Source organism: Myotis nattereri, assembly GCF_964212035.1.
Source record: "Myotis nattereri genome assembly, chromosome: X".
Lineage (NCBI taxonomy): Eukaryota > Metazoa > Chordata > Mammalia > Chiroptera > Vespertilionidae > Myotis > Myotis nattereri.
Window position 1 is genome coordinate 37,787,467 of NC_138078.1, and position 14,645 is coordinate 37,802,111.

Sequence of the window (14,645 nt, forward strand, 5' to 3'; positions counted from 1 at the left end):
AAAGAAAGAAAGAAAAGGAAAACAAAAGCCCATGTGTAGAAAAATCTGTTTGAGTAGGAAGTTCTGATGTGAGTGAGGGTGATAGTCCACTGTTTCGATAAGCACATCAAAGTATAACTAGAAGAATTTTCAGAGGCAATCTAGCCCTTTGCTATTCAAAATGTGATCCTGAACCAGCATTTCTTGAGAGCTTGTTAGAAATATAAAAGACTCTCCTGTCCCTCCCCCCATACCTGCTGAGTCATGATCTACAGTTTAACAATAACTACAGGTCATTCTTTTATGTAATAGCATTTGAGAGGCTCTAATTTAGACCTTTGCTTCACAAACCTCACCAATCATCAGACTCATTTGAGGACATTTTTAAAAATACAGCTTTCCATAGCTTTCTTAGTGTCTCCTTCAGAGATTCTGAGTCAATATACAGGGCCCAAAATTCAGCATTTTAAAAAATCTCCCCCATATAGATTTAAATACAGCCAACCCAGCATTTGTCCTTGAGCCATTATTTAGGGGCCACTGAAATAAATAATAAATAAAAATATATTTAAAAAAAACAAAAAACCAAAACACTTTGTATTGGCAGCTCCTGGTACCTAAAACACTTTAGCCAAGTTATTTTCTTGTTTTACTCTCTCACTTCCTTTAGATATTTACCCAAATTGCACCTTTCCTTGAGGTTTTCCTTGATCTTCCTACTTAAAAAACTGTAGCTCTCTTCCAGCATTCTTCATAACCTTTTAGTAATATTTATTTTATCTATTATAAATCATAAGTAACATAGTCTATGTTTTGACTTATTTATTTTATTTATATTTATTTTTCCCTGTAAAATTTTAAGTGTATAAGGACAGGGATTCTTGCGTGTTTTGTTTACTTACTGTATACCAGAACCAAGGAATGTCCAAGATAAAGTAAGTGCTCAGTATTTGTTAAATGAAATAATTTCAGTGAGTATAAATTATTTGGCTACAAAAATCAACATAACAAACAAAAATCATCATATCTCAAAACTGCAAGCCAGATTCTGCTCTAGACTTCCTTATTGCTATTAAGTTAAGCATGGTTTTCCAGATCCTGTCAAAGTCTCGAAGACATCAACTCTTTGTCACTTATTCTCCACTTCCAAATAAGTTCCAGTGGAGGTGCTAGCATACTACTAGTATATGGGGGAAAATGTATGTTTAGGAGTCAGAATAACCTGGGTTAAATTCTTGCTGTTTTAATCAATAGCTGCGTGACCCTGGGTATATCACTAAATCTCTCTGATCCTTAATTTTCTCATTGGTAAAATGAAATTAATCATAGTATCTAACTTTTAGTCAATTTGAGAATTAATTGAGCTGCTTATGCAATTCATTTAGCATAGTGTATATAATAAGTGCTCAATAAACATTAGTTATTATACTTATTGTTACTATTTTCTATAACTGTTTTATTTCTCATGATAATTTCATTTTTTAAAGTTTCATTGTTTAGCCCTGGCTGGAGGGCTTAGTTGGTTGGAGCATCTTCCAGAGGTCAGGGCACATGCCTATGTGATGTGTTTGATCCTGAGTTGGGATGTGTATAGGATCAATTTCTCTCTCTCTCTCTCTCTCTCTCTCTCTCTCTCTCTCTCTCTCCCTCCCTCCCTCCCTCCCTCCCTCCCTGTATCTCTAAAATCAAAATCAATCAACATATTTTTTTTTAAATATATTTTATTGATATTTTACAGAGAGGAAGGGAGAGAGATAGAGAGTTAGAAATATCGATCAGCTGCCTCCTGCACATCTCCTACTGGGGATATGCCCGCAACCCAGGTACATGCCCTTGACCGGAATCGAACCTGGGACCTTTCAGTCCACAGGCCGACGCTCTATCCACTGAGCCAAACCGGTTTCAGCAATCAACATATTCTTGATCCTTGGGTGAGAATTAAACATTTTTCATTCTTTATACTCTAGTTCAGGCCCTTATTACTTAATTTGTCTCCCTACCCCATCTTTTTCTACTTCACTCTACGTAATGCTATTAGATATAATATTTTTCTAAGACAAACTCTTTAAAAAGCATTAATGGCTCCTTATTGTCCAACAAATCACAAAGTACATAATCTGGCATTCAGTGGCTTCCTTAAATACAGTGTCATCTACTACTCCCCTAACATGCCCAGCACTCCAGCCAAACTGAGTGGCTTAGTGTTTAAATTAACTTTTTCCCTCCACAAACAGAATTTGCTCATTCTACTGCCTCACTCTGGAGCCTGGAATATTCTATATAATAAAAGCCCAGTGACCATAAGGGCAAAACGACCAGAACGACCCTTTAATCAGTCACTAGGAAGTGCACTGACCACCTTTTGGTCCCTTTCCTTGGCCAACAGGCTCCCATCACCTGGGGACCCAAGGTTGGGTGGCAGGGGATGCAGGCGGTGCCAAGCCAAGGCCCCTGCCCTGCCGGTCACCCCACACACAGACAGCAAACTGTGGCAGGGGTGGGGCCGGCGAGCGAGCAGGAATGGCTGACCTCTTGGTTCCTCTCCTGGCCAGCAGGCTCCCACTGCCCGATAGCGTATGGGGAACCAAGGTTGGTGGTGGCGGGGGTGGGACTGGTAAGCGGGAGGAATGGCCGACCTCTTGGTCTCTCCCTCAAGCCTTCAGGCTCTGATTGCCCGATGGTGAACAGGGAACTGGGGTGGGTGGCAGGGGATTCAGGTGGTGGCAGGCCAAGGCCCCTGCCCCACCTGTCACCCCACACACACAGGGTGACCAGCGGTGGGGGCTTTGGTATCACAAGTAGGCGACCGCTCAGTCCCTTCCCCCGAGTCATCAGGCTCCCATCGCTCAATACAAACTGAGAACCCAGGTGGGTGGCAGTGGGGGGTGGGGAAGCTGCTGGCAGCTGGGGAAGATGGCCCTGATAGCAGGCTAGGCCTAGGAACTGAACCTGTGCAGGATTTCTTGCACCGGACCTCTAGTATACATATATGTGGGGAAGCACAGGACTTGGTTAGATGTCTATAAGGTGGATTCTCCAAAATATTGGGGGCCTTTAGGGGGACTTGCCGAAAGCAGCAGCCCCTACCTTGACTTTTCCAAACAAGTCTGATCCCCTGGTGTTTTGCTAGAATCTCTGCTTGGTCTTTTAGACTCGACCTTGTAGAAGCATATGCTTTCTCAAGTATACTTACCCTGCTGATTGTATCTAGAGGTTAATTTCAATTCAAGTTGTTGTGACAATAAAAGCCTAAGAAGACAGGCAAACAGGGTTTTTTGCTCCTAAAGCAAAATAGCCCCTTAGCCCTCTCTTTCACAGAAACATGTGTCAGAGTAATCTATTCATCTCTCACTCAGAGTCTGCTGGTCAGCCCCGGCAGCTGGTGCCCTGTGTGAGGAAGCCAGGAATGCAATGAAACGCGGTGGAACCCTCAAAAACGAAGAGGAAGAAAATGAAAGTAACTGCACAGTAAGTCATTGGAATCCACTTGGCATTCCCAAGTTTGAGGGAATTCTTTTTCAGCTAAGATTTCATAATGGGACAACAGTTGTTCACAGAACAGCAGCAATATATCAGTGCTGAAACAGTTATTAAAAGTAGGTGGTGCCTCTGTTACAGAAGAACTGAAAAACTTATTAAAATTGTTATAATTTATAATCCTTGTTTCCCTGATGCTGGAACGCTAGACCTTAACCTCTGGGAACAAGTGGGCAGGAATCTAAAGAGAAATCAGGCCCAGGGAAAACCAGTGCCCTCATCATCATTACCTATGTGGGCTCTTGTTTGAGTTGCATTATGCCCACTTCATATTGAAAATCAAAAGCCTACAGAGCAACAGGAGGATTTACTACCACCCCCTCCTCCTGAAGCAGAGCCTGTGGAGCCTGTAATACCTAAAGCCCTGCCTCTGGAGGAAATATTTCCTGATCCTCTGCCTCCGGTGTGGGAAGGCTCATCAACTAGATCCTCAGTTATGGGGTCCTGTGTCAAGCAAGCCATGTTAGAAGGAGAGCTTTTAGCTTGCCCAGTTATTCAAGATCAACAAGGTAATAGAGTTTATGAGCCTCTCTCCTTTAATACCTTTAAAAAAATAAGGACAAGTGTTAGAGAAAATGGAGCTAACAGTCCATTTACAAAAGGACTCCTTAATGCCTTGTCTGAAAATTATCACATGACTCTTTGGGACTGGCAGATTTTGGCCAAAACAACTCTGGATGCCAGTCAATATCTATTATGGAGAGCAGAATATGATAAAATCTGTGAACAACAGGCTGTTTATGGGTGTTCACTAGCCACCACACCCGGGAGCCCTCTGGGCTGCATTCTAGCTGTAAGTCCTGGGGCACTATAAGACATCTTCTGAAAGATCCATAGAAAGGACTCTGATTTATTAAGTCTTGTCCATAGGTTGTGCACACCTATAAATACTGTATGTAGGGTGTCTCTGTTAACTGTTGTTTTGTGTCTTTGTTGTTTGGTTTAATTTGTTTGGAGATGGGACATATTTCACTTTGCTAGAGGCCCCAGCTACTTGTGGCAGGCTGAACACATGGCAGGGATCATAGGAACTTCCCAGCAGCTGCCAAGAACTCTTAATCTTGGGGTCCTTCCTGCTCTCTCTCTCAAGACATCAACTACTAGAAACTCTTAGCTAGTAGAAGTTCTTATCTGTCTGTAATGTAATTTGGTTACTGATTAATATTCTTTACTTGCTCTCTTATCTTTAGGGGATTTAGTTTGCACTTCGCCATTTTATAAATATAGGGAATCCTCTGTCTACTATTTAGACTTTATGCCACTTAGAATCCATTTACTGTACTGGGTTAGTGTGAAATAAGATTCTAAGGCTGATGTCCCAGTCCACCCTTTTGTGAGTACTCATTCATTTACTGTGTTTGTTTGTTTTTTCTATTTTTAAGATCTCTTCTTATATACAAGATTTCATATCATTAGTCTACTCAAAAAGAGAAAAATATGGGAAACAATTATTTAAACTCCCCAAGTATTTATCCTAAAGGGCTGGAGCTACAGAAGTGCCCTTAAATAGGCTGCACAAGCGGCATCAGTGGGTTGGGGTGGGGGAGCACTCTCCTTGTAAAGGAAAAAAATAGTACTTTTACACTAAAGCCATTAGAGGCCTGGGAGTTGCTACAGTCCTGGGAACAAACCCCAGGACCTGATATCTCCCCATACACACCCACCCTTTCTCCAGCCTCCTAAGAGCTGTCAAGGTCATGTTATGTAAGTATATTTCCCATTAGAAAAATAAACCTATTTCTAAAAGTAAAGGAGGAAAAAAGTTTTTCCTGTATTTGCCTAAGAAGCAAAGATTATATATACACTGAGTATCCAGATTATGACCATCTGACGTTTGTAGGCAAATTAGCTATACCTTCGCACTGAAGTTGCTAGAGGGCCAGACCATTATAAATAGGGAAGCAGGTTGTTTACCACGACAGTAGAAGTGAAGATATGGGTAAACAATGTGATTTAACAGCCTTTGAATGTGGGATATATTTGAACGTGAGTGGCCAGATTATTATGACCACCCCATCGGTACTTCATTGGGCCACTTTTTGCCTTCAATACTGCGGCAATTATTCTTGGCATTGACTCCACGAGATGTTGAAAGGTGATGCGAGGAATCTGACACCATGCCTGATGAAGAGAACTGTCCAGTTCTGTGAGATTTGATGGTTGTGGAACCAGCTGCCTGATGGCTCTTTTAACTTTGTCCCACAAATTCTCAATTGGATTGAGATCTGGTGATTGTGGGGACAACCTAAGCAAGGTAAGGTCTCCCTCATGTTCTTGAAACCACTCCTGCACAATATGAGCACCGTGGCATGGCACATTGTCTTGTTGAAAGAAGCCATCTCCATTGGGATACTCCATCAACATGATAGGATGAACTTATCAGCAACGATACTTAGGTATGTTGTGCTATTCAGATGTTGTTCCACACGAATTAAAGGGCCCAAATCATTCCAGGAAAACATGCCCCAAACCATAACACTGCCCCCACCAGCTTGAAGGGTTGTACTCATGCATGTGGGGTGCGTGCTTTCCTGCTGTTTCTGCCAAATTCTCACTCTGCCATCTGCATGATGCAACTGGAAACATGATTCATTGGACCACATCACTTTTTTCCAATGTTTGACTCTCCAATCCTTGTGGTCCTGTGCGAATTGGAGACGTTTTATCGTGGTAACTGCAGACAGCAAAGGTGTTCGAACGGGCCTTCGGCTTCCATATCCCATATGATGCAGTGCACGGCTAATTTTCCTACAAACGTCAGGTGGTCATAATAATTTGGCCACTTAGTGTGTGTGTGTGTGTGTGTGTGTGTGTATAGAATATTCCAGGCTCACAGAAATGATCCTCCTCTCGATTAAAAGAGCAGTACATATAGGTGTTGGTTCAGCCCATTCCATGCCTCCACTCCTCCTACCAGTCTCAGTATGCTTTCTTCTTTACTTCTCTAGTTGTAGGACTTCCATTCAGCCAGCTTTCAGGTAGTTCTGAGTGATGGTTGTTCTGTATTTCAGTTGTAATTTTAATGTGGTTGTGGGAAGCAGCGAGTACAAGCATTTACCTATACAGTGGGGCCTTGACTTACGAGTGTCCCGACTAACGAGCTTTTCGAGATATGAGCCATCTCTCGGCCGATTTTTTGCTTTGAGTTGCGAGCTAAAATTCGGGTTATGAGCCAGCTTCAGATACCCCACCGCTAGTTGGTGCAGCGAATGTCACAGTGAACGTCACAACATCAGCCCAGCATCACTCGTTCACTTTAAGCGGTTGGCTCTTAGTTGAAGCATCAGTGTTGTGCTCGCATTTGTGCTTGCAGTTATTTTGCAAAACTTCGTTTTTTTGGGTGTCCGGAACAGATTAATGGCATTTCAATTCATTGTAATGGTGAAAATTGATTTGATATACAAGTAATTTGAGTTTCGAGCTCCATCATGTAAGTAATTAAGCTCTTAAGTCAAGGCTCCACTGTATAGGTATGCTGCCATCTTGGTTCCCTTAAGTGAATTTAAAGTCAGGAGTACCCTCCTGAAGTCTGTACTTTTTCTGTTGGTCATTCCCTATTGGCCATATTTCAATGTGTTTTCATTTAGTACGCTGTGGCATGTAACCTTGAAATGCTCCCGATTACATCATTTCACTTAAGACTCCTCTGTCTTCCTCCTGGGAGACCTGATGATGCTTTCTCTCTGTTTACATAACATTTTCTAGTAGAAAAATTTGCTTGGGATGTTTGGTAAGGCTTTCAAGCATAAAAAAAAACAGTCAATTGCACTATGATGAATATAAATACTCATTTATCTAAGAGTGATAAAGATAAGCATGAAGGTGGCATTTTTTTAGAGCATACCCTATTTTTTGAGATTTTTCTTTTTCAGAAAATAATCCATATTATAACAGACACTGGAAGAGTTTTCATTTTTGAATGAGATATTCATTTGAAGAAACACGCCAGGCTCCTTGAGAATTTGTTTTCTTGCTTCAATATCCTATTATTTCTTAATTTTACTAAATTCCTTGGGAAGATGAAAAAATAAGAGAATGAAAATAAAACTGAGGGCCTGAATTTAGCCTGATTTTTAGCAATCTACAGGTCAGACACTATTTCATTTGGAGTTCCCATGGGAAACTATAATTTTTATTTATGAATATTTAGTTATCCAAACCTGAAGCTTCACTAAATTTTACTTTTTATATAATTCCAAAGTATTACAATTTCAGCAATTTTATGTTTGCTTGACTATCCAGGTAAAACTTGTTTCAAATGAAGATCAGGTATAGCTTTCTGTGTTATTTTACTGAGATGTTCTCCGAGGAAAATGTTATTATCTATGAAGATGTTAGAATTTCCCCCATCAAAATGTGTTTCTGTATTTTAATAAAGGAAAATGAATTATTTAAATTTCTAGATCATAAAATGGCCTAATTTCTGATGGTAGTCTGTTAGTGGCAAGTAGACGCTATATTTTTGGATATGGAGCCCTGCTGAGAAACCATTCAGTCATGGCTCATAGGCAGCTACTTTCTCAAAAAACTTTATTTTACAGTTATGGTCAGGTAAACACTTTAGTAAGCCAAGAAAAATTAGACTTAGTGCTGCAAGAGACTGAAATTATGTGCAACTTAACAAGGTGTGTAAATGTGTGCGGGAGGTACCATTATGATACATGAATAATCACAAATATTGGACAGAAGAGAGAACAATTTATTCCTGATTCTGACCAGTATACATAGTAAATCTTAAAACTTCTTTTTCATTTTTGAAATTTTTCAGTCAATTAGCTTACAGTATTTCTAATAAACCTATCCAGCATCTTCATCAAGGTAAAGAGATGACTACAACACAGTAATAAAATACTTTAGAAAGTCTTTGCCTGGTTGAACCGTCTAAGAAATTCACTAGTTCTGATCCACTAAATGCTCTATAAGATTTTTTTTTTTTACTGTAAAGAGCGGGGGTGTTCTATCTGGATATCACATTCAATCAGGCTCCCAACCTCTGTTACCTTTGACACCTTCTATGATTCCTCCATAGACCAACTTCATGAAGGGAGAAAATACCTATGTGGTCAGACAATGCAGTTATTGTGAGAGGTGTCATTGTTCCAGGAAATTCTTTCCACTTAGCTGAGTCTAAATGTTTCTGCTGAGATCTGAAGCCCATTTCCTTTTCAGCAGTTAGTGCATCTTGTTCCTCTTATCTGAGTGGTACTCATTTAATTACTTGGAGACACCAAGATAGTCACATTCAACCTCATATCACAAGTGAATAATTCTCAGTCATGCTGTCTTTCTTCAGATATCCTTGTTTGTAAATATTTCATATCCTGGAGACCAGGGCACACCAATGGGTATTGGGTAACTCCAGAGGCTATTGAAATCTGTACTGATAATTAACAAGTACTTTAGTAACTATTCACTTCCTTACTCCTACCACTTATTAAAAAACAAACAACACAAGAAAAAAACCTTAGTAAGTTTGTTCTTTCATATCTCCCATCTCTCAGTGTCTTGATCTTATCCACATGATTTATAGGTTTATATTTTTCTTCTTTCCCTTTTTCTTATGCAGGATGATGTTAAAATTAATATTGCCAGATGGACTGAATCTTAATAACCAAAGGGTGGAGCCAAGGTGTCTACATTTTAACAGCCTTCCTAGAGAACCAAATCAGAAAACATTCAAATCTGAGAGTCTTCCTTGAATTGTAAAGGGCAACTGATATCAATTCAGTCATTTTGTTAAGCTTCATAGCCAAACTAGATTCTGACAGGCATTCCATGTGTTTTCCTATCTCTATTGTTTGTGTTCTTGATTTTCCTTCTGTTTATAATGTCCTACCCCATTTTTACCTATTGAAATTATGCTTATCCTTCAATGCCACTATTAAAAAATACTGTCATTAGCTATATATTAATGAGGGAAAGGCAGAAAAGTAGGGTCAAACGTTGAACATATTCATCTAGGAAGTGGAGACCTGTTTGCTTCACCAGAAAGCCATAGCTTCACACTCTGCCCAGGGAACATCCAGTCCATTCCATGCAGATCACTAGGGGAAGGAATAGGGCAAAGGAGGAGGCAAACATATGAATGATAAAGTCAAAATGGCACAGGGAGATGCTTGACCAAAGAGGTTTATCAGTTTAACCTGGGAAAAAGATAATTGGTGAGGGCAGTGGTTCTCAACCTTGGCTGCACATTAGAATCACCTGGGAATCTTTTTAAAAGGTGATTCTAATGTGAAGCCAAGGTTGAGAACCACTGGGTTAGGTGGTGATCCCCATCAGAAGCCCATGAAATTTTTGGAAGCTGATTGGCTATTATGAGAAAGTTTCTGGGAGACAAAAGATGGGGGTGTAGGTAAATGCCTGTACTCACTGCCTCCCACACAACCACATAAAAATCACAACTGAAATACAGAACAACTATCATCCAGAACCACTGGAAAGCTAGCTGAGTGGAAGTCCTACAACTAGAGAAGTAAAGAAGAAAGCACACTGAGACTGATAGGAGTTGTGGAGGCATGAAATGGGCTGGGATGGTACCCATGTATGCCGCTTTTTTAATCAGGAGGAAGATTGTCTCTGTGGAGTCTTTCCATGAGGAGCAAGTGGTCCCAGCCCCACACCAGACCCCCAGCCCAGGGCCCCAGAGCTTGGAAAAGAAGCCCCGGCTGTAAAGAACTGGCAGTAAGAACTGCCGGCTATAAAAGCCCATGTGGATTGAGGCCCAGCTACACAGAGGCTGCTGGAGATCCCGCTTGTCCTCTTAAAAGGCCAGCAACATGAACTGAACTTACAAGGCCCTGTTTCCTCTGAGCTCCAGCACTAGGGCAAGGCTCTGGGGAACACAGACACATACGAGGAGGAACTGTTTTGTCTGGCATGGGGCAGGAACTCAGGTACAGCTTTCTCCCAGGCTCACAGGAATCATTGTTCCTATGCTGGGACCTCCCTGGTCTCAGGGCTGACTGGCAGCCATTTCTGTTTGCTCCACCCCGGTGATTCCCTAAGACCCCACCTCATCCAATTTATAACTCCTCTCAAGCTGTGTGCAGTGGTTTTTTCACATGAATGGCCTATCCTTGCTCAGGCTAAAATCTCTCAAACAAGTTGCAGCTGGGTCAGGAAGCCCCAAATATTAATAAAACACCCAAGACCCTGCACCAGCACCAGTGTGCCTTGCTTCATAGCTGGACCTCATCTGGGCACTTCCAAACCCCATACAAAGAGGAGAAATCTGCATATCTCTCTGTAGCTCCTTCTAGATGCCTCAGGCAGTTGTTGACTTTGCACCTCCCTGGAGACCCAAGAGCCAATGGACCCAGTGGTCAGTGTCAGACCATACCAGATTACAACTCTATACATCCAAAAGCAACATACTCAAAGGGTAGACTCAGTGACCACCAAAACCCCACTGAAGCAAATCGTGCTCCATAGGGGTGTCTCCTGCACAACAGCTCTCCCACTGTAGTCACAGCTGGTCCTTACAGCCAATTGGCCTGGAGGTCAATTTCACCCAGTGACATCAACAGCTATCAAGGCTCAACTACAACAAAAATGTGCTCACAGCCCACAAAGGGGTACACCTAGTTCAGGTGACTGGGAGGCTGAGCCACTTGGCCCTATAAAGCACCTAATACACAAGGCCACTCTACAAACTCAAGGAGACATAGCAGCCCTACCCAATACATAGAAACAAACACAAGGAAGAAGCCAAAATGTGTAGACAAAGAAACGTCACAAAGAAAAGAAATGGAAGAAATCAAACTAGTAGATATAGAGTTAAAAACCATGCTTATAAAGTTACTCAAGAATCTTCTAGAAACCTCCAAAAAAATGGAAAAGGGCCAGTCAGAAATTATGCATACACTGACTGAAATAAAGAATAATATACAAGGATTCTGAGTAGAAGATTCTGAGACTCATATCAACAATTTGAAATATGAGGAAGCAAAAACCACCCAACCAGAAGAGCAAAAAGAAAAAAGAATCCAAAAATATGAAGAAAGTGTAAGGAGCCTCTAGGACCACCTCAAACATACCAACATTCATATTATGGGGGTGCTAGAAGAAGAAAGAGTTCAATATATTGAAAACCTATTTGAAGAAATGACAGAAAACTTCCCCCTAACTGGCGATAGAAATAGATGTACAAGTCCAGGATGCATGGAGGGTCCCAAACAAGAGGAACTCAAAAGGACCACATCAAGACACATCATAATTAAAATGCCAAGGGCTAAAGATAAAGAGAGAATCTTAAAAGCAGCAAGAGAAAAACAGTTATTAGTTACCTACAAAGGAATGCCCAAACGACTGTGAGCTGATTTCTCAACGGAAACAATGCAGGCCAGAAGGGAATGACAAGACATATTCAAAGTTCAAACCTATTAATGATATATATAAAATTAATTGCGCACACACACAAACAAATATTCAAAATGATGAATAGCAAGGACCTACAACCAAGATTACTCTACCCAGCAAAGCTATCCTTTAAAATAGAAGGTCAGATAAAGGGCTTCACAGACAAAAAAAAAGGCTAAAGGAGTTCATCACCACCAAACCAGCATTATATGAAATGTTGAAGGGTATTCTTGAAGAAGAAGAAGAAGAAGAAGAAGAAGAAGAAGAAGAAGAAGAAGAAAAAGAAGAAGAAGAAAGGAAAAAGATAAAAATATGAACAACAAAATGGCAACAAATACATGCCTATGAACAATTAAATCTAAAAATAAAAATAAATGAATAAGAAATCTAATGAAAAGAATGAACTGGTGAATAAAATAGAATCAGAGCCCTGGTCAGTTTTGCTCAGTGGATAGAGCGTCAACCTGCAGACTGAAGGGTCCCAGGTTCAATTCCATTCAAGGACACCTGTGTGAGTTGTGGGCTCAATCCCCAATGGGGGGTGTGCAGGAGGCAGCCGATCAGTGATTCTCTCTTATCATTGATGTTTCTATCTCTCTCTCCCTCTTCCTTCCTCTCTGAAATATATATATATATATATATATATATATATATATATATATATATATATAACAAATAAATAGAATCAAAGGCATGGAAATGGAACAGACTAATGATTCTCAGAGGGAAAGGGGTGAGGGGGGGAATAGATTAAACAATGATCTTATATGTATATATGCATTACCTATGGACAGACAATAGGGTAGTGAAGTCCTGGGGTGGGGCAGGAACTGGATAAAGGGGGGATATGGGGGAAAAAAGAGGGACATCTGTAATAATCTCAACAATAAAGATTTAAAAAAAAGAAAAGGAAAAGAAAAAGCTTCTGGTTCCTCCCAAGCCTGAGATACATAATTCTATGTATCAAAGATGCTTTCTCTCTCTTGTTTGTGACCCACACTTGCCTGTGCATTTGCACCTTCTCTCTCCATAGACATGTGGCCTTTGTAGCCAGGTTGCCGAAGGCTCCAGGCAGGAGCCTCTGTACAGCAGCAAAGCCATGGATTGCAGCTGGAAAAACAAGTAAAGCTAGCTGGATGTTGAACTGGTACTAAAGGTTATTTCACAGAATCACTAGACATTGACTTTATTTCTGTTCCTTATTTTTCCACGGTGAGAGAGACAGAGATGGGACTTTTTTTTAATTTTTGCATCACAAACAAAAATTACCACCAGACCTCATCCAAGTGGGTATTTGGAAATACTTTTCCTGAAGAACCCCACCTCCACTGGCAACATAACCAATACAATTTAATAAAAAATATGTAAATTAAAGAATAAAAGTAACAATATGGCGAAAGAAATAAAATTATCATTTTTATGAATAATATGATTGCATAGCTAAAAATTAAAAAGAATGAAGAAAAACATTACTACAATTAACAAGAAAATTTAATATGGTGGCTGTAAACAAAATAAACAAAGTGACATAACTTTCCTGTGTAGTAGTATTAAATAATTTAAGTATAATTGAATCAACCATATATACTAGTATGAAATATAAGGTACTTAGAAAAAATGAGCAATAAATATGAGATCTACATAAATAAACTACAAACTTCCTGAAAGCCATAAAGCATATTTCAATAAATTAGAAGTCATGTACTGTTTTTGGATAAGAATAAAAAATATACAGATTTGGAATCTTTCCAAACAATTTTAACTTGTAATATAAATTTAATCAAAACTCTAAAGAGATCTTATCTTAATTTGAAAAAATAACTATAATGTTCATAAACAAATCAGAAATCAAAGAATTTCAGGAAAATTTACATAAAGAAATTAGTTTACATAAAGAGATATGTGATAAAGAAAACATGGAAGATAGAGAGAACCGACTGTTTGTTGCCAGACAGGAGTGGGACTGTGGGCCTGGGTGAAATAGGTGAAGGGATTAAGAAGTACTAATTGGTAGTTACAAAATAGTCATGGGGGTGTGGAGGACTTCATGGGGAGTATAGTCAATAATATTGTAATAACTATGTACAGTGCCAGGTGGGTACTTGAAATACCAAAGAATCACTGTGTAAAGTATATGATTGTCTGGCCACTCTATTGTACATCTCAAACTAATACAAAATAGTGTTGAATGTATAATGTGATTGAAAAATAACATTTCATTTCTTTAAGAAATAAAGAATCTCAATTGATATGTTTCTATTAGTTGATCATTTGTTCAAGATAAGAGGTTGACCTGTCCTTCCCTCATATTTCCCATAGTAATTTATGTTAGAAAAAATACATCCCACAAAATTTTGAGCTTCTTATCATCTAAGACTGTGTTTTATGTTTTGCAGACTTTTATAATCTTCCACCTCTAAAATGTCCAGCTGCTTTACATGTAGTAGGAACTCAAGTAGGTTCAAGTAAGTGTTTTGAACATCTAGAGCAAAGCTCAATCTAATGGAAAGATCCCTTTTTGTCTCACACATGCTATGTTCTTTTGTAAACACTTTTAATAGAGCTCAATTTTGTTGGCTATTGTTTAACTTATGATTCATAGTGGATCTCAAGTTTTTATTTATACATAGTTAAAATGTTAGAGAGTAGCAGATCCCTTTTGATAGCATACAATTTAGAATTGCATGTAGCCAAATATCAGTGTCTCCATTGTTTACCACTCTGAGTATGTGTATCTGAACTTTTCATCTAAAACACAACCATATTAC